Source organism: Podarcis pityusensis (assembly GCF_964106645.2).
Source record: "Podarcis pityusensis genome assembly, chromosome: 8".
Taxonomy (NCBI): Eukaryota; Metazoa; Chordata; class Lepidosauria; order Squamata; family Lacertidae; genus Podarcis; species Podarcis pityusensis.
This window is the reverse complement of record NC_138033.1, coordinates 66283264-66303486: the sequence shown is the minus strand read 5'-3', so window position 1 is coordinate 66303486 and position 20223 is coordinate 66283264. Positions and strand designations below refer to the sequence as shown.

General features: G+C 45.0%; 2 long non-coding RNA genes across 2 annotated transcripts in view; one reads left to right on the top strand and one right to left on the bottom strand.

Annotated features, from left to right (window-relative positions):
• The window catches only part of LOC308482847, a 358341-nt gene that overhangs the window by 203237 nt on the left and 134881 nt on the right, over positions 1-20223 (bottom strand). The gene's annotated exons all lie outside the window — the stretch shown is intronic.
• Positions 1567-20223, top strand: part of LOC308482811 — an 81220-nt gene continuing 62563 nt past the window's right edge. Inside the window, exon 1 of the long non-coding RNA XR_013989415.1 lies at positions 1567-2428. This is a non-coding gene — a long non-coding RNA (uncharacterized lncRNA). The remainder of the gene's footprint in view (positions 2429-20223) is intronic.

Sequence of the window (20223 nt, the reverse complement as noted above, 5' to 3'; positions counted from 1 at the left end):
GGAGGGAGAGAGATTGTTTGTGTGTGGTTGGAAAGGTAAGAGTTCCGCCCATTGCTTTGCCCACTATTGCTTGCTGCCTGCATGTAGCTCCTGGAAAGTATCCCTCAAGGGAATGCTCCCCTCTGGCTGAAAAGCACACGCACACATGCACATGGTCTAAGCTGATCAATGCGTGTGGACACAAAGTGCGTAGGGGGAGAGAGTGCGCCACCCGCAAATGTTTTTTGAAACTTCAAATACCTAGGCTCCCAGGCCTGTGGGCCTAACGTCTGTTCAGGGGAATACAGTGGTACCTTGGGTTAAGCACTTAATTTGTTCCGGACGTCCGTTCTTAACCTGAAACTGTTCTTAACCTGAAGCACCACTTTAGCTAATGGGGCCTCCTGCTGCTGCCGTGCCACCGCTGCATGATTTCTGTTCTCATCCTGAAGCAAAGTTCTTAACCCGAGGTACTATTTCTGGGTTAACAGAGTCTGTAACCTGAAGCGTCTGTAACCTGAAGCATATGTTACCCAAGGTACCACTGTACTGATGCAGGCCAACCCTGTGTGTGTCCCGGCCCCTGACTTTTGTGTATAAAACAAAAGCCTGAAGAAGGGGGATCAGACCTTCCTGATCAATGTGATGTGGGAGAATGGGAAAACCTATACGGCATGGAATTTTAATGTATAAGATGTTTCACTGTAAGAAAACTTGGGAAGTAAGTTTTATCATGGCAGAAGTGCATACAGGAGCATAGGAAACTTGCCTTATACTGAGTCAGAGCATGGAGGTATTTAAGCAAAGGTTGGGTGGCCATCTGTCATCTATGAACTAGTTAAGATTCACACATTTCAGGGGGTCCGACTAGATGACCGTTGGGGTCCCTTCCAACTCTACCATTTTACGATTCCATGAATGGTCCCATCTAGCGCAGTACTGTCAACGCTGATGCACAGTGCCTCTCTAGAATGTTATTGTAGGAAAAGGCCATAGCTCAAGGGTAGAAAACTCACTTCTACACATTAAATTTGCATTGCATGATGAGCCACTTCTCTTGTACAACGGTCTCTGCCTGCATGAAGCTTACACTTTAAAAAATCAGCACGGGGGGAGGGACAACAGAGGGAGGGAGATGGCCAGGGTCTAGAATATGCAGTGACATCCATTGGGTGCATAATTTTGTCTGGCTTGTAGAGGCTGGAGATTCCTGCATTGCAGTGGGTTGAACTAGATGACCCTCAGAGGTCCCTTCCAATTCTACAATTCTGTGATCCCCCAATTCTTTAAAAAGCAGGGCTCTATCATTTCCTTAAGGGTTATATTCTAGGGGAGACACATCCTCTGGTCCTCTTCATCATCATTTCATCCTTGATGAACACAGAGGTGGGGGGAGGCAGACACTTGAAATGGGTCCCTTTCTCTTGAGCCTGATATTTCCATCTTTTTCCAGAAGAGCTTTCTCTTTTTTTCATTGCTGAGTTGGAGTGGGATGTAAGGGGGGGGTGGAGGAGGAGAAAAGACTGCAGCAGATGCAAAGGCAACACTCGGAAGCTCCTCCTGCTTCTCTGTTTCAGATTGGGAGGGAGGGAGAGGAGATTTTGAGTGGAGGCACGAACCACAAACCGATGCCAGGCGGCAGACTGGACTGTGCCATCAGTGGACGCTTGCGTGCTGTCAAGTGGCACAACTGCAGCCGAGGAGGGGGGTGGCAGAGAAGAAGATGAGCTGGGAGCAAAGAGGCAAGCAGCGGTGGTAGCAGTGGCAGTCAGAGAGGTGTGTGTCCAGCACCTTTGGATCAGGGCCTGCCTCAAATCTCCGGCCACCTTACTGAAATATTTTTGCCTCGTCGGCAATTCCTGGAGCATTGGGAGCCTGACAGAGTGATAGATGATCCTGGTTCCTTGCGAGAGCTGGGAAGAGCGTCGCCCTCTTCAGAAACCAAAAACCAGAGACTTTAAACAACGGGGGAAAGAGTTGAGATTTGCAAGCTTTAGGAGGCTTGGTGCCTAAATGTTTGCTAACATCTTCCCGAGCACATGTATGATGGGGTGTGCGATGGTGCATTTCGGGAAACATTTGGAACCTCTGCAAGGAAGCACTTGATTTGACAGGCTTCAAAAGAGGACTTTCTGGAACGGGCTGCGCCAGGGAAGAGAGCACTTTACAAATTGCAGAAAGTGTCTTTCGAAAAGGAGCCTAGTTCCCTTGGAGCAGCCTCAGAGCCAGATCCTCAGTGAGCGGCCTGCTCCCATCTCATTGCGTTCTTCACTTAACGGAGTGTGATAAAGGAGGAGAGACTTTCAAGGTTGAAGTCTCTTCCTGCATACAACTAATCCAGGAGATCCTGTCAAAGTTATGGAGACCTCAGCTATGACCTCTGGCCCTGTCGTTTGCCCAGTCACCTTTTCACAAGTCTTTGGGCATCAGTGCCAACTTCTGGAGGCAGGTAAGGAGGAGGGCCAAAGTATCTGAAATGGTCGTTTTTGGGTGTGGCAATGTTTTCAGAGCACTGGTGATGTCACTGAGAAATGGCATCCCTTGCAGGACACATCATGTTAGGTGGCCGCTTCTGGAGGCAGGTAAGGAGGAGGGCCAAAGCATCTGAAATGGTCGTTTTTGGGTGTGGCAATGTTTTCAGAGCACTGGTGATGTCACTGAGAAATGGCATCCCTTGCAGGACACATCATGTTAGGTGGCCGCTTGGAGAGGTGGGTGGAAGGGGGTGGTTTTGAAATCCTGGTGAAGAATGTGAAACCTAATTTTCTCCTCCTCCTCCTCCTTCTTTTTGCATGTTGTAGAACGTTGTAGACACCTGTCAGGGATTTGATAGGAAATGCTTCTTTTGCTCATGGCAAAGAGCAAAAAGGTGCCACGACTATACCAGGGCACCTGTAACACTCCAGATATTGCTGGACTTCTGCATCTGCTTTGCATGCAGGAGGTCCCAGGTTCAATCCCTGGTTTTTCCAGGTAGGGTGGTGTAGCCCCTTGCCTAAAACACTGGATAGCCTGGGGCAGCTGGTGTAGCCAATACTGAGCTAAAAATGGACCAAGGGTTTGAGTCAGTGCAAGGCAACTTCCTGTGTTGCAAACCCATCCCAGGTTCTCACTCCCACGAGCGCCATGCAGTATGGACAATGATCAGTCCTCCAACACAGTCCTATCACCCCAAACTACATAGATGTTATCTCATTGCTCTATCATGAGACAACATTAAGCAGACATGCTGGTCTCTGTTGGGGTGGTTGGGTGGGAATGTCAGTCTGGTTTGGGCTGAGTTGTGCTCCAAAACAAGGAAAAGGCTAACATGTAAGGACTGAGGGACTGGTTTCAGAGGAGAGTGGGATGTGGGGTGGTAGGTCTGCTGACAAAGGCTGCAGAAATGTTAGTGAGGATGGGAAGTTTGGGGAGGGAATATTTAGGCTCTGTGGCTGCTTACCAACTCATTAAGGGACATTGGTAGGTCTGAGGCAGATGATGAAGCACTTTCTGCAAAGCAAAATAAATTTAAGCTGCAGGAGCAAAGAGGGGAAAAGCTCATAGATGTTGCTCTGCCCTGACTGTGATAAGGACAAATGCCAGAAGACAGCTTATAGTGTGGGTGATGGTGGCTGCAGCAGCCTTTGTTTCAGGACCATGGATAGCTCCGATGGTATCTTACTCAACAGAGGCGTTTTCTCCCTTTTGTGTCAGGACACCCTTCGCAGGCTCCGCCCCTTCCTGAAGAGTGGTGAGCCTTAAAGAGGCAGTCCCCTAGCCTGGCTCCTACTCTCATTGGTCACCCCCACCCTCCCACCCTCACATTTCCCATTGTTTGTGCAACACTATTCAAGCAGAAACTGGGGGAGTGTGAGGCCCTTGGCATAAAGTGGAATAATTCCTTGGGGAGGTGAGGATCTGGCTTGGAGGATGCTCAACAGGTTACTGGCTGGCAGGGTCACCCTTGGTGTTATCAGTGCCTAAGCCCAGAACCTCTGGGCCTTGTGTTGCTGGTTTCCTTGGCCCAACCAACTCCTGGCTGCTGCCTGGTACACTCCCCTTGGGCTTGGGTTGCTGTCACCAGGGTCATCACCAAAGGAAGTCAACTCTTTGACCTCTCCAGATACGGCTGGGAGATCCCTAGAGAGCTGCTGACAGTCCGTATAGAGATAGATGGACCCCATGGTATGACTGCATAAGTTTGCTTCATATGTTCCTGATGCTATAATGCTGGGGTAGGTAACCTTGGGCTCTTCCCAAACACAGACCCTCCTAGACCAGGCCCCTTTCCCGCAAGTCACACCCCTTACCAGCCATGCTCCTTGATGTCCTTGAATGCATGAATGGAGTGTGCTCTTAAACTGCAATAATAATTCCTCTGGCTTGCCTGGAGAGATCTGTAAAATTTCTGCTTTGGGTGGAATCCCTGCAATACATGAAATGCTACAGTAAGAGGCACATACATTTCTCTACCCACTTCTGCCTCTGCTCCCACCCACCCCAAGCTTAGTTTCCCACGAGGCAATGCAGCCCTCAGGCTGAATCATTTCCCCACCCCATTGCAATGTGATTCCTAAGGCAAGTTCCCCCCGGCACCATTGAAGCCTCATTCTGTCCCAGCCAGCGTTTCTGTACATTGCTCAAAAGCATAATGCATTGTGGTGATCCAGCCTAGAAGTAACCAAGGCATGTAATTATTATTATTATTATTATTATTATTATTATTATTATTATTATTTATTGTTTATACCCCCGCCCATCTGGCTGTGTTTCCTCAGCCACTCTGGGCAGCTCCCAACAGAATATTAATTATAATAATAATAATAATAAAGTAATCAAACATTAAAAATTCGCCTAAACAGGGCTACCTTCAGATGTCTTCTAAAAATCCAATAGTTGTTTCCTTGACATCTTCCTTGACATCTGATGGGAGGGCGTTCCACAGGGGGGTGCCACTACCGAGAAGGCCCTCTGCCTGGTTCCCTGTAGCTTCACTTCTCACAGTGAGGGAGCCACCAGATGGCCCTTGGAGCTGGACGCTCCTGTATACTGGGCCGAGGCTATTTAGAAGCTCTGGCCAGCTCAGGAACAGATGCAGTTGGCATACGGGCTTCTCCTGGGAAAGGTTTTCCTGGTTACCACTGCCACCTGTGCACCCTGATATAAGGTTGAATCCTCAAGCTATGAACTTCATTCTTCAGTGGTGCTACTGGGCCATCCAAAAGAGGTTGAATTTCTATCCCAGAGTCTGTTCTCCCTCTTGGCCTCCAACATTTCTGGATTAAATCTATTAGCTCTCATGCAACCCTTTCCTGCCTCCAAATGCCAGTTGAGAATCTCAACAACTTCTCTAATGGTAGATTATTAGTTTTACCCTCCTCCAAATGTCTGTATTCATCTGTTCAGCTGTAGGCTATGCAGAAGCCTGAACCTGGAAGTCTATAAGGATGAGACTAACACCCAGAATGGGGTCTAATGCACTTCAGGACATAATAGGGAACATTGAGACTTCAAGGCTTTAATTTTCAAAGCAGTATGTTTCTAGTCATCAGGATTGAAGAGGAAAGGAAATGCAAGTGGGTTTTACAAATAATTTAGAAAACTGATAGGATCTGGTGCATGTAGTTGGAATGGAGGCTTTTTATGCATCCCCCCACCCAAGAAATCCACACACAAGGAGAAGGGAACAGACCAATGATTGAGTACCAGCAAGACTCAATTGGGACTAAATTATATGTTCAGCCCATCCCTAGGACAGAGCATGTAGACTTCATGGCTATTTGTTCATTTATATCATTGTTATATCACCTTATATAATTTTAAATCTCTAAATGTTTTACATTAAAAATAAAAGTACAAACAATAGCATTCAATCAAGTTTCCAAAAAACTATGTAAATGCAGGACAAACAAAATATCTCAGATAAAACCCAGAGCTCTCTGTGAAGAGGGATTGATTGTTAAACCCCTCTTGGAATTATAGCTCTTTGAGGAGAATTTGTTGTTGTTTAGTCGTGTAGTCGTGTCTGACTCTTTTCGACCCCCTGGACCAGAGCACACCAGGCACTCCTGTCTTCCACTGCCTCCTGCAGTTTGGTCAAACTCATGCTTCGAGAACACTGTCCAACCATCTCGTCTTCTGTCGTCCCCTTCTCCTTGTACCCTCAATCTTTCCCAACATCAGGGTCTTTTCCAGGGAGTCTTCTCTTCTCATGAGGTGGCCAAAGTATTGGAGCCTCAGCTTCAGGATCTGTCCTTCCAGTGAGCACTCAGGGCTGATTTTCTTCAGAATGGATCGGTTTGATCTTCTTGCAGTCCATGGGACTCTCAAGAGTCTCCTCCAGCACCATAATTCAAAAGCATCAATTCTCCGGCGATTAGCCTTCTTTATGGTCCAGCTCTCACTTCCATACATCACTACTGGGAAAACCATAGCTTTAACTATATGGACCTTTGTTGGCAAGGTGATGTCTCTGTTTATGTTGTTGTTGTTTTTTGTTTTTGAGGAGAATAGGAGACTCCTAACAACTCTCAGCACCCTTAACAAACTACAGCTCCCAGGATTCTTTGGGGGAAGCCATGACTGCTTAAAGTTAAATGCATGTTGTGAATATGGTCTCTGTCTGGCAGCCATACATTGCTTCCCCCATTCCCTGCCTGCCTTCAAAGTACCAACCCAAACAAATTTGCTTTGCAATGACCAGCCAGTCACTCAGCGCAGCATGATCTGAATGGACGTAATGAAGTGCAGAGTATTTTGGGCTTTCAGAGAGACAGAAAAATCCCCTTGCCTGTGGCAAAGGGTGCTTTGTCTCCTGTCAGCAGTAAGCAGAAAAGAGGTAGCTAACATGTAGAGGCTCCGAAAAAACAAGAGAGCTCTCCAGTAGGCAGTATTAACACTTCTGAAACCTCTCGTTCCAACTTATCCTGGGATCCCTCTTTCTTTTAAAGTTATTGCAATTATAAGAAAATTAAAGGGGGGGGGAGCGGGACTCAGCTCTCATTAACAGTAAGCATAGTCCACCATCCAAAGAGATTAAAATAGACTGTCAAAACTAATTTAAACATATACAGTATGTTTCCGAGCACAATTCAAAGTGTTGGTGCTGACCTTTAAAGCCCTAAATGGCCTCGGTCCTGTATACCTGAAGGGGAAGTTTTTAATGTCTGTTGCTGTACAGTGGTACCTCAGGTTAAGTATTTAATTCATTCCGGAGGTCCATTCTTAACCTGAAACTGTTCTTAACCTGAAGCACCACTTTAGCTAATGGGGCCTCCTGCTGCTGCTGCGCTGCCGGAGCACAATTTCTGTTCTCATCCTGAAGCAAAGTTCTTAACCTGAAGCACTATTTCTGGGTTAGTGGAGTCTAACTCCCAGCCACTCTGGGAGGCTTCCAACCGAATATTAAAAACAATACAGTGGTACTTTGGGTCACAGACGCTTCAGGTTACAGACGCTTCATGTTACAGACTCCGCTAACCCAGAAATAGTACCTCAAGTTAAGAACTTTGCTTCAGGATGAGAACAGAAATTGCATGGTGGTGGCGTGGCGGCAGCTAAAGTGGTACCTCAGGTTAAGAACAGACCTCCAGAACGAATTAAGTTCTTAACCCGAGGTACCACTGTACTATTATTATACATTCATATAGAGTAGGACCTGAACTATGGTACATGGACATAAGTGGTCCATTAACTTCATCCAGGTTGTCCGGGGAAGGCAGTGAACCCTCCTTCATTGCAGGTATTTGAACAGAGGTTGTGTGGCCGTCTGTCAGAGCTGTGGTTCCTGCATTGCAGGGGGTTGGATTATACGACCCTTAGGGTCCCTCTTCCAACTCTATGCTTCTGTGATTCTATGTGGTGTGTCTGTAAAGAACGGCAGAGCCAGCAAGCTGCTTTGCCATTTTTAGAACCTGGTACTGGAAGTGACTGGGGGAGGCAGTTGCAGATAGGATTAGCAATGTGAAAGACATTGGAAGAGAGGAAGAAAGAAGAGGCAACTTGAATGGAGTGGAGAGGATTAGCAGCCAGAAGGAGAGGAAGGGAGAGGAAGAGGAAGGAGAAGGGGAGGGGAGAGAGAAAAGATGGGAACAAAGGTGAGAGCGATGGACCTGAAGTGACGCTGGAAGAGGCACTTGAATGTTCATATTTAATTGTATTTTTATTGCTTCTTAGTATTTTACGGCATGACAGTTTGAATTGGGGGTGGGGAATCATTTAAAATCATACAACGCCTAGCACAGAGTATTACTATTGCTAAATCAGGCAGAAACAAACCCCACTAAGTAGACTTCAAAGACCCTCAGCAATTTTCAAGTGGTCTGTGGAGAACAAAGTTTGGGAACCGCTGCCTTCATGGTTCCAAGCAAGATTGTTGATTATGATGTGGAAAGGGCGGTAAGTTCTTCAGACCATTGAGTCTGGTTCTGACTAGTGTTTATCCTTCCAACCTTGAAGCATAAAACTCTTTGCAACCATAAGGTTTCACCAGTGCTATTTTTCTAGAAAAAGAGGTGGCAAAACTCACCATGAACCTTGTTCTCTTATCATGGCAATGGTGTCCACCTGAGAGGTGCTGGAACTGAGTTCTGGAGAGTTCTGACTCAAAAAAAATAATTGTCAATTTCAGTTTTATTTCTCAATTTTTAAAACTTTTAACTTCAATTGTCTAACAATTTCAGATTTTTTTTTTTAACCCTCATGAACATTAATCAGCATTTTGGTCCAAATTTCTCCCAATAAACACATTTGTATGCAGTTTTGACTAATACCCATTTTCCCAAGCAATTTCCCCAATATAATGCATTTTTGTATCTTCACTGACATTTGCGTTTTTATGCAGACTTTCCCCAGACATGTATATTTCTGTACACATTGGCTGGTTGGAGAAAGGCACTGCAAAATCTGAAGGTGTGAATGTTGAAAGATGGTTGTGTTTCAGTTTGCAGATTGGCTCAAGAAGTGCAGATTAAGTGCTATTCCATTAAAATGCAAACAAAAGCAAATTCCTCCCTCATCTCTGGTGCTGTGTTGCTGTTTTCCTCCAATGTTCTCCACCAATTTATGGGAAAAGAAACTGCCCTTGAGCATTATCTAAGGAGAGGGAACATTTGGGTGAAATTCTCATGTATGGGATTGCATTTTGCTTCATGTGCTTTCAAGGGTGCCAAATGGGGGTGGGTCCCTGCCCTGGTTGGTGTGTTGTGGGTGTAGAATCCATCATTGGCTGCATGCTCAGACCCCACCCCAAAAGACTGGCTCATCCCTTGCCTAAAGTCAAAGACATTAACCCACCACATCTCAAACTGCTTTTCCAAAGCGCCCAAATCACATTGATCATCCCTGCAATTCTTATAACATCATCTACCATGTATATTACAAAACAGGTCTGATGAAAGCAAACAGAAACATTTAATAAGATAATAAGCCTAGTGGTGGCACTAGGCCCTCTGAATATGAATAAACCCAGTGGGGCAGGATGGAAGCCTTCATTTGGCCCTGAAAAAGGCTGAGCAAAGAACCCTAGAATTGTAGATTGGAAGATACCCCAAGGTATCATCTGGTCCATGGATAGGCAAACTAAGGCCTGGGGGCTGGATCCAGCCCAATCACCTTCTCAATCTGGCCCGCAGACGGTCCAGGAATCAGTGTGTTTTTACATGAGTAGAATGTGTGGTTTTATTTAAAATGCCTCTCTGGATTATTTGTGGGGCATAGGAATTGATTCATTATTATTTTTTTCCAAAATATAGTCTGCCCCCCCACAAGGTCTGAGGGACAGTGGACTGGCCCCTGCTGGAAAAGTTTGCTGACCCCTGATCTAGTCAAACTCCCTGCAATGCAGGAGAGAACATGGACAAATTATTTAAGGGGTGCGTAAGGAGAAGGGAAGAAAACCTTGGCAGAACATAAGGTTCCTTGTGGTTTGTTTCTTCTCTCATCTTTCTTTTCCTTTTTAAAATCCATGAATCAATATTTGTTTACACATCCCAGTTATATTTCCACACAGTTATATTTCCTTGCATGGGATAAACCATTGATTATAAGAGGACTGGCTGTGAGCTGGTGTTATCTATATTCTTTGTGAACTAAATAAGAAAGGACTTTTGAAGAGAAATTGAACATGTTTTGAACAGAGGTTGGGTGGCCACCGGTCAGGAATTCTTTAGCTGCGATTCCTGCATTTTGGGGGGTTAGAATAGATGACCCTCTTGGGTTCCCTTCCAGCTCTACCATTCTATGATTCCATTTACATACTGAGATCTTTTGTGAGCATCATAGGAAGGTGCCAGGATGGTGACCTCTGGTATATAACCTGCATACAAAGTAAAGCTAAAGAGACCCCTGATCGTTAGGTCCAGTCGCGGATGACTCTGGGGTTGTGGCACCCATCTTGCTTTACTGGCTGAGGGAGCCAGTGTACAGCTTCCGGGTCATGTGGCCAGCATGATTAAGCCGCTTCTGGCGAACCAGAGCAGCGCACAGAAACTTCGTTTACCTTCCCACCAGAGTGGTACCTATTTATCTACTTGCACTGCGTGCTTTCGAACTGCTAGGTTGGCAGGAGCAGGGACCGAGCAACGGGAGCTCACCCTGTCGCAGGGATTCGAACCGCGACCTTCTGATCAGCAAGCCCTAGGCTCTGTGGTTTAACCCACAGCGCCACCCACATCCCATACATACAATTTAAATGCATATTTTGGGGTCCTTAAAAAAAACCCTCTGCAAAAAAGGATCAGAATGGAACTGGGCTTACAAAACTAACATGGAACAGGAATAGGTTGATCTCTTGCATATTTGGCTATGAATAAGTTGTTGTTGTTGTTTAAAACCCTCCTACCCCAAAGGCAAAACTGGGTCACATTTAGGCATCGATTTTCCAGAGGCAAGTTCCATAACTGGGAAACCTGAGCAAGTGGACCACTTGCTCTTGTTTCCACATTCCCTCTGCTGCAGAAAAAGAAGAAACGAATTAAAACTGAGCTTGCAGGAATCTGTCGAAACAAACCTTTAGTGACAGCTCCCCTTCCCAAATACCCACAGTGAGTGAAAGTCATATAAATGGTGGTGTCAGTCTCAATGTGACCCTAGTTGCCCATGCCTGGAAGCTCAATCCTTATTCCTGAGTGCATGAAAGTTTCTCAAGCACATTTGCTCCAGTTGTGAATCTTTTGTGATAACAAGTCGGAGAACTGTTGGAGGGTATGGAGTTATGCCACCCCCGAGCCAAGGAGATAAGTTACTATACAACCTTTAGAAGGCAGCCCTGTATAGGGATTTTTTAAAAAAATACTTCTTTGATGTTTTATTATTTTTCTATATGCGTTAGAAGCTGCCCAGAGTGGCTGGGGCAACCCAGTCAGATGAGCGACATATAAATAATAAAATGATGATGATGGATTAAAGGTAAAGGGACCCCTGACCATTAGGTCCAGTCGCGGACGACTCTGGGGTTGCGGCGCTCATCTCACTTTATTGGCTGAGGGAGCCGGCGTACAGCTTCTGGGTCATGTGGCCAGCATGACAAAGCCGCTTCTGGCAAACCAGAGCAGCACACGGAAATGCCATTTACCTTTCCGCCGGAGCGGTACCTATTTATCTACTTACACTTTGATGTGCTTTCGAACTGCTAGGTTGGCAGGAGCAGGGACCAGGCAACGGGAGCTCACTCCGTCGCGGGGATTTGAACTGCCGACGTTCTGATCGGCAAGCCCTAGGCTCTGTGGTTTAACCCACAGTGCCATCCGCATCCCTGGTGATGGACTAGGACATCCCTATTTTCATTAGAGAAATGCTGGAGGATATGCATGTTGATTAGACATTGCCCCACAGAGCAACTTAGCCAGGCTTCCTCAACCTAGGCCCTCCAGATGTTTTGAGACTACAATTCCCATCATCCCTGACCACTGGTCCTGCTAGCTAGGGATCATGGGAGTTGTAGGCCAAAAACATCTAGAGGGCCGAGGTTGAGGAAGCCTGAACTTAGCTGATGCATTTTGTACTAGTTACAACTTCCAAAGTAAGCTGAAGGGTAGCTCCCCAAACAACAGGTTGTAGCAATCCAGTCTTGAGGATACCAAAGAAACATCTGCTTGACCACCATAGTAAACAGACTAATGGACCAGATAAGCCTTCAGTCTGATTCAGCAGGGCTCTTTACGTTCTCAATACAAATGCCGTCTTTCGAAGTGTGTGGGATGCATCGCTAGCTACAGTAATGGGGGCCATTTATCTTCCTTTCTGACGGAAGGATTTAATTTGGGCAATTAATGTTCCTGAGTGGTCATCGTCGTTCCTGGAAATTGAAAGCAGGCATTTGATGTTTATGATGCTGCAGAGACAAGCCAAGCATGTGAGGCTGATTAGATTAGTCAAGGACAAGCATGGATCCAATATCCACGCTTAGATACTGTGGAAAGAATTGCAGCCAGGCCCTGTTGCCTCCAGTAAATGCACAAAAGCCAACCCCAGAGTACAGGGTCCTCTGAGCAGACTGCCAATTCAGGTGGGGATCACCTGTTAATGAACGACACCTTAATTAGTTCTAGGAACCGAGGAACAGATTCAAGGCCTGATTCTTTGCAGCCAATCAGATGCTCATCTGAAAGCCACTGGGGCTACTAGCCATTGACAATCTTCCCCTCCATGAATCTGTCTAATATGCTTTAAAAGCAGTCCACATTGGGGGTGATCACCCCAGCCCATGGTAGCACATTCTAGAGTTTAACTATGGGCTGAGTGGTTATGGTACCTTCTGTTGCCTATCCTGAATCTTCCAACAGCTTCATTGGTTGACCACTGGCCCTAATAAGCATTTAGCCAAGATGTTGACTCCTATAAGAATAAGCATCTCTATGACTAATCCAGAATGTGGCAACAAGAGTGGTGGCTGGAAGCAGCCACTGGGACCATATTACACCGGTCCTTAAAGACCTACATTGGCTCCCAGTAGATTTTGTTTTTTTGTTTTTTTAATGATATTTATTGAAATATTTTTTTAAAAAAAGTTACAAAAAAAAAACAAAGTAGAAAAAGAGAAAAACAAGCCACTTCCAACCATACGAATACACAAAATAAGAGAGAAAAAAACAAAAATACACCACAAAAATTTAAAAACATTTAAAAACAAATCCATTATTCTCAACTCCTCAACTGTCATTACCCTCTTTCCTTGACCTCCTCCTCCTCCTCCCCTTCCTTGTGTCCTGGTTGTTAATTGCCACAGCAAATCCTTTCCATATTTCATAATATTCTGTCATTACATTACCTTAAACTATTTTAATCTTATCTTACTATAAAAAACCTTGGAACTTAAAACTTAAATCTTATTTTTACCAACTTCTCATAATCATAATATTCTTACATAATTCTTTAAACATTTTTACTAAAGCCAAATAATTTCATTCCAACATTTTTCTAACATTCATCAATTTTATAAAACAGTCCTAGTAATGAAAAAAAGAAATAAAAACAAATCCAATCTTCATCCAGCGTCCCTTCCTCCTGGTCCCGGGTTTGTCAGTCCTTATTATCCCATCGATCTGGCGCATTAACCTGGTGACCTTATATCCGAGGCCCTTAAGTCTCTTCCATGTCCCTTCCGCAGCTCTTCTTCATATTTGTAACTGTATTTTCCCTTGTCTCCTGCTCGTTTCACTCGTGGGAACTCCAGCTTAGCAATATTTTTGACCCAGTACATTTTGAAGCACAATTCAAGTGTTGGTGCTGACCTTTAATGCCCTAAACTGCCTCGGCCCTATATAACTGAAGGAGCGTCTCTACTCCCACCGTCAGCCTGGTCACTGAGGTCCAGCGCCGACTTCTGTATGCGATGACAGCCGCACGGATGCTACTAGCCCAGAGATGGAAAGAAGATAAATTCCCTACCAGGGAAGAACGGCAAATCAAAGTGTTGGACTATGCCGAAATGGCAAAACTGACCAGAAAGCTCAGGAACCAAGAAGACCAAAACTTTAACAAAGAATGGGGGAAATTTTATAATTTATCACTGTAAGCAGATGAAAACATCAGCAGGATTGCAATCACTCATAATGTAGACAATGTAGATAATGGATTTATATAAGATATGGATTGTTGAAAAAGATGCAGAAGAAACTGTTTAATAATAGGACCCACACAGGAGAAGGTGGGAAGTCCAGAGATTCAGAGGAATCTTCAAATGTGGATGTGTATAGTTGTACAGTGGTACCTCTGTTTACAAACGCTTCTGGTTACAAACGCTTCAGGTTATGAGCTCCACTAACCCGGAAGTAGCTGCTCCTGGTTGCAAACTTTGCCCCAGGATGCAAACAGAAATTGCGCGCCAGAGGCGCATGTGCGCAGCAGGGGGCCCCATTAGCAAAAGCGTGCCTCAGGATAAGAACGGTTTCAGCTTAAGAACAGACCTCCAGAACGAATTAAATTCATAACCAGAGGTACCACTGTATTGTTATAATTTTATACTTTTAAAATCAAATACAGTGCTACCTTGGGTTACAGACGCTTCAGGTTACGCGATTTCAAGTTGCATACCGTGCCGAACCCAGAAGTACTGGTACAGGTTACTTCCGGGTTTCAGTGCTTGCGCATGCACAGAAGCGCTAAATTGTGACCCGTGCATGCGTAGACACGACACTGCAGGTTGCGAACGTGCCTCCCGCACGGATCACGTTTGCAACCCGAGGTTCCACTGTAAAAATTATTTCAAAAAGAAGAAGAAAGAAACTGATATGGGAGAGACGTATTCTGCTGCAACTGGGGCAGATGAAGGCATCAGGTTTCGCTGTTGTAGATGGTGTTTCTTCTCTTTGCACTCCTCCCAGTGGTCATTTCCCCTCTGGTCAGGGCTGTGGATACGCAACTTGACTGTCTCCAGGCACCGGAGTCATCTGCAAGGGATTCCCACACAGCAGGCTTCCAGCATTCATGTCACCTCTACCGACATCTTTATAAGCACAGAGATGGTCTGCCAACTGGTTTCTGAAGCCAGCTCATCCTTGGGCAGAAAAACGGGTAGCACTGAATAAATTTGACTTGTGCCTATCGAGCAGTTGTCGGGCGGCAATCGCTTTCCACTGTGAGACTTCAGAGCGATGCTTTAAATAATGCCCAAAGACTCTCCGGGACGATTCCCAAGCAAGTCGCTTCTGTTTGCAGAAGTGACAGCCCGTCTCCAGCAAGAACCCCTTTGCCCGAGTCAACACCAACAGATCGCATTAAGTCATACGCAAGAACAGTGTCAGGAGTGGCATTTTTCATGGCTGTTTGCAAACGACGCTTGTCATACAAGGATGACTGTGAACTCATTGAAGCAGCCAGTTTCTCACCAGGGGGTTGGCTTGTTGCACTTACCTCCACCCTGTGCACTCCTAGGGCTGGACAAATTCCATGTGGAATCCCTATTCAGTCTCCTTAAAAAGCGACTACTTAATCCTGGGGTTGTATTATTATTATTATTATTATTATTATTATTATTACTACTACTACTATTACTAATTATTAGTCTCTTGACACATCATAGGTCTCTAAGCGCTGCACAAAATTTAGAAGCTTCAAGGATTACTTAAAATCGGAGGGCAGAGGACAATGCATAAAAATGAAAGTGATTACAATAATCTTTTTTCCGCCCTTCAAAAACAAGCAGCAAAACCAGCCAATGTTTCTCACTTTTTCAGCTTTAATTTCAGTTCTTTTCATTTCCGGATCAGCTTGCAGCAAAAAAGAAAATGTTGCGAGAAAACCCACATTGTTGGATGCATGTCTCCTCACATGGGCAGATTTTGTACACAATATATATGGATTTTTGCAAGCAATGGCCCCTAATAATGCATTATTATTTGTACATTATTTTTGACTATTGAGAGCATTTTGTGCGCATTTCCCCTTAATGAACACTTTTCTGTGCAGTTTTCCTTTCGCTTGGAGAACTACACTGCAAAATTCAAATGTATGAATTTAAGGAAGAGAGCTGTCGTTTGGTTTGTGTATTGGTCCAAGGCAGGCAAATTAAGTGTGTTGTTGATATTGAAATCTGACTGGACTGAATTTCTCCCTAGCATATTCCCTTAAGTTTCAGTGCCCTGATCCTACATTCATTAGATTATGTGTTTCCAAATGATTTTTTTTTAAAAAAAAGACCTATGGTACTTTCAAAAGAGTAGCCTACAGATTTGGAAAAATAAATAAAGCCCTCCTCGTCAGAATTAATTTCTCCCTGGATTTTGGTGTTCAGAATTACCTAGTTTTGATTTCCAAAACAGAAGCAGTTATGAGTCCTCTGGTGTTCTGCTTACGACTTTTTGTTTAGGTGAGTGATTTACCAACTCTTTCAGGTCCTTCTGTTCACTTCTATCTATTTATGTCTTGGGTCCTTATGGGAGACGGGAAATGTCATCACAAAGCACTGTCATGTTTTGGGAAAGGGTTGTGGCTTAGTAGCACAGCTTCTGCTTTGAGTGCAGAAGGTCTTAGGTTCAGTACTCAGTACAGTGGTACCTCAGGTTACATACGCTTCAGGTTACAGACTCCGCTAACCCAGAAATAGTGCTTCAGGTTAAGAACTTTGCTTCAGGATGAGAACAGAAATCATGCTCCGGCGGTGCGGTGGCAGCAGCAGGCCCCATTAGCTAAAGTGGTGCTTCAGGTTAAGAACAGTTTCAGGTTAAGAACAGACCTCTGGAACGAATTAAGTACTTAACCTGAGGTACCACTGTATCTCCAAGTAAGGCAGGGAATGTCCCCCGTTTGAAACCCCAGAGAGCTGCTGCCAGTCAGTGTAGACAGTACTGACCTAGGTGGACCAATGGTCTGATTCCCTATAAGTCAGCAGGAAAACATACAGCTATACAAAGCCTTTGCTTGGTTGTAAATTTATTTTTTTCTATATTGTTTTTGTCTCATGCAAACTTATGAGGTACTTACACTTTTTGATAATGATAATGATAATAATGATGATAAGCACAATTTTTTCACACCAAGCATTTCTGCTTAGCAAATGTGATAGTGACCTCCAGTGGCTGAAACAGATTCATGTATTTAAAAAAAAAAATGTAGAAGGAAACAAAATACAGTGGTACCTCGGGTTAAGAACTTAATTCGTTCTGGAGGTCCGTTCTTAACCCGAATCTGTTCTTAACCTGAGGTACCACTTTACCTAATGGGGCCTTCCACTGCCACTGCGCCACAGCCACATGATTTCTGTTCTCATCCTGAAGCAAAGTTCTTAACCCAAGGTACTATTTCTATGTTAGCGGAGTCTGTAACCTGACACGTCCGTAACCCGAGGTACCACTGTAACCAAGGAGGAAGGCACAGAAACCAGAAAATATATACAAAAGGGACAAATCTATTCACAGAAGTTCTGGCTGATAAGATTTATCAAAGGGCACAGGACCCCTTCTTCAGGAACCATCTTGAACATTCCTATATTCCATACCGGAACAGAAGCACCTCAGGCGAATGCAGCATGGAGCCAAAATAAACCTCCACAGCTCATCTTTTTGAGAAGATTCTCCTCCTTGCATTCTTCTGAGAAGAAAAGAGACCTTGGAAGGTTTTGAACCTCAATGATGTGAGGCATTTTGGAAGGCCACCTAATCCCATGTCTAGAAAAGCAGTGTTAACGTGGCAGCCCAATATCTGAGCCAGGGGTCAGCAAACTTTTTCAGCAGGGGGCCGGTCCACTGTCCCTCAGACCTTGTGGGGGACCACACTATATTTTGGAAAAAAATAATGAACGAATTCCTATGCCCCACAAATAACCCAGAGATGCATTTTAAATAAAAGCACACATTCTACTCATGTAAAAACACGCTGATTCCCAGACTGTCCATGGGCCAGATTTAGAAGGCAATTGGGCCAGATCCGGCTCCCGGGCCTTAGTTTGCCTACCCATGATCTGAGCGGTGACAGAATCCAACTTGCTTACTCATGCTCACTTTCCTTGGAATGAAGGCCAAAAGAAGTTCCTGTTCCTTTCATTGCTGCTTCCTCACCTTGCAAGAGACCCCAAACACCATGTCTGGCCCTCAGCAAAAAAAAAGAGTAACTGCTTTGTCAGTCACCCCTTACCTTTCTTCTGTTCTCCAAAATGGCACAGAGAAACCAGTTTGACCTCTATTTTACCTCTAAATTCTGCACCTGGCACCTTCTCTTAATACTCCAAGTATTTGTAAAATTCTAACATTTGCTGAATCTAAGAATTATGAGGAGGATCTGGCACCAAGGAGTTTTGAGGCCTTTTGCTTCCCCACCCCGCAAACTTACAATGATAATGTCGACATTGACTGACAGCTACTCTCCAGATTTTTGGACAAGGGAGATGCCAAGCCCTACCTGAAGATGCTGGGGATTGAATCTGGGAACTTCTTAATGCAAAATGGATGCTCTGCAGTTGGCCACTCTGGCTGTTCCCCAAGCTATGGCACTGATGAATTATCCCCCTCCCTCTAAACTGCCTTTATCTTTAACCACCACGTAGAGGAACAGTTATATCCCCATTCCTGAATGTCAAACTGAGGTCCTGAGTTAGGAGCTTTGACTCTTCCCCCACCTCCATTTCTTTCTGCTCGGGAACATTTCCTATCGAGAAAAGCAGCAGATGAATTCTTTAACATTTTGAAAGCCAATTCATGCATATGCATTTCCGAGAAACCCCACTGAAATTGAATTTTTCATTTTTCATTATACTCTCTGTTCCTGAACTATAGAATTTAATGTCACAAGCGGCCGAACAGAGAAGGAGACCTAGGCTGCGTTTGTATGGAAGTGTATTCCGTTTCCCTGACATTTGCCTGATGTTTCCCTTACTGTTAATTTCCACATTACAGCTGAGCTTTCAGGTGACGTAAAAGCCCCTTCTGGAAACCTGGTGGAATCTACTACCAGTTTAGCACTCTATTTCCGTATTATTTCATTCCAGGAGGGGGCGGGAAACCTGCTTGCAGCTGCTGCAAGATATAAAATCACGGACTGTCCCGAACCCTTGGCTTTACCTGGCAGCAAGTCAGTAATGCCAAGTCTAAGAGTCGGTCCAAAGTCCAGGAAATGTGGTCCAGGGTTGATCTAAATAGCCAAGTCTGAAGTCCAGAGACAAACACCAAATCACAATCCCATGGAGGTCTAGGAGCATCCAAATCATGGTCCATCAACAGGGGCAGTTGAGCAGACACAGCCCCTCAGCTCTGCTTCCCTTGTAATTGCAGCACCTGGGCTTGATGAGACAGATGACACTCACCTGTTCCAAGGCTACTGCAGCTGAGGAATCACACCCCTCCTCCCAGAGCTAGTGAGCCCCACCTGGCCAGCTAGGGAGCTGGGCCCTGGGCCCTTTCCTGCCTTAGCCTCCTCGAGCTGCCCTTCTGCTGCGTTTGTGGAGACAGGGGCCCCTGTGGCTCTGGTGATGGGTCCTGCTGCTCTGGTTCCTGTGCATTGACCTCCATCCCCTTGCCGTCCTCCATCACCCTGTGAGTACTTACTTCTCCATCCTCTGCTGTATTTCCTAGTCCCTGGCTACACCCCTCACCAAGATCCTCTTCCCCCTTGTCCTGACAGTTCATGGCATGGATGTAAAGTGACAAAATTTAGAGTAGGACAAGGGAATCTCATGCCCTTTTTCATGGGGGAACAGAAAGGTGGGGTGGGGGTAGCAATATTGTCCTATTTATTTATTTCATAAAATTTATACATTGCTTGACTATAAAAAAAAACCCAAACCAAGAAAAAAAATTAAGGTCATACTTTAAAACATTCAAAAGTTGAAATACTAAAACAGATAACAATTGCCTAAGGCAGTGGTTCTCAACCTGTGGGTCCCCAGATGTTGTTGGATTACAACTCCCATCATCCCTGAGCTAGCTAGGGGTGATGGGAGTTGTAGTTCAACACCATCTGGGGACCCACAGGTTGAGAAAGTCTGGCCTAAGGGCTTCTAAATGTCTTGGTAGACTTGTCTAAACAAGAAAGTTTTTAGCAGGGGCCAAAAGGAGTACATTGAAGGCACCTGCTTGACAACTGTTGTTGTGTCACACCATGCCAACTGCTGTGGATGGTGTTTAGTACGACATGCTGGTCAAAAAGCCATAGTTCCTGCAATGTAAAAGGTACATTAGAAAACAGAACAGCCAAACTCCCTGGGGTTTCAGGCAAGAATCTTTCCTCTGCCTAATCTGGACCTCCTGGATTAAAAACATGTGTTCATGCACTGAGCTATCGATGCCGCTGCAGTCTAAACAACTGAGACTCTTGGGCTTGCCGATCGGAAGG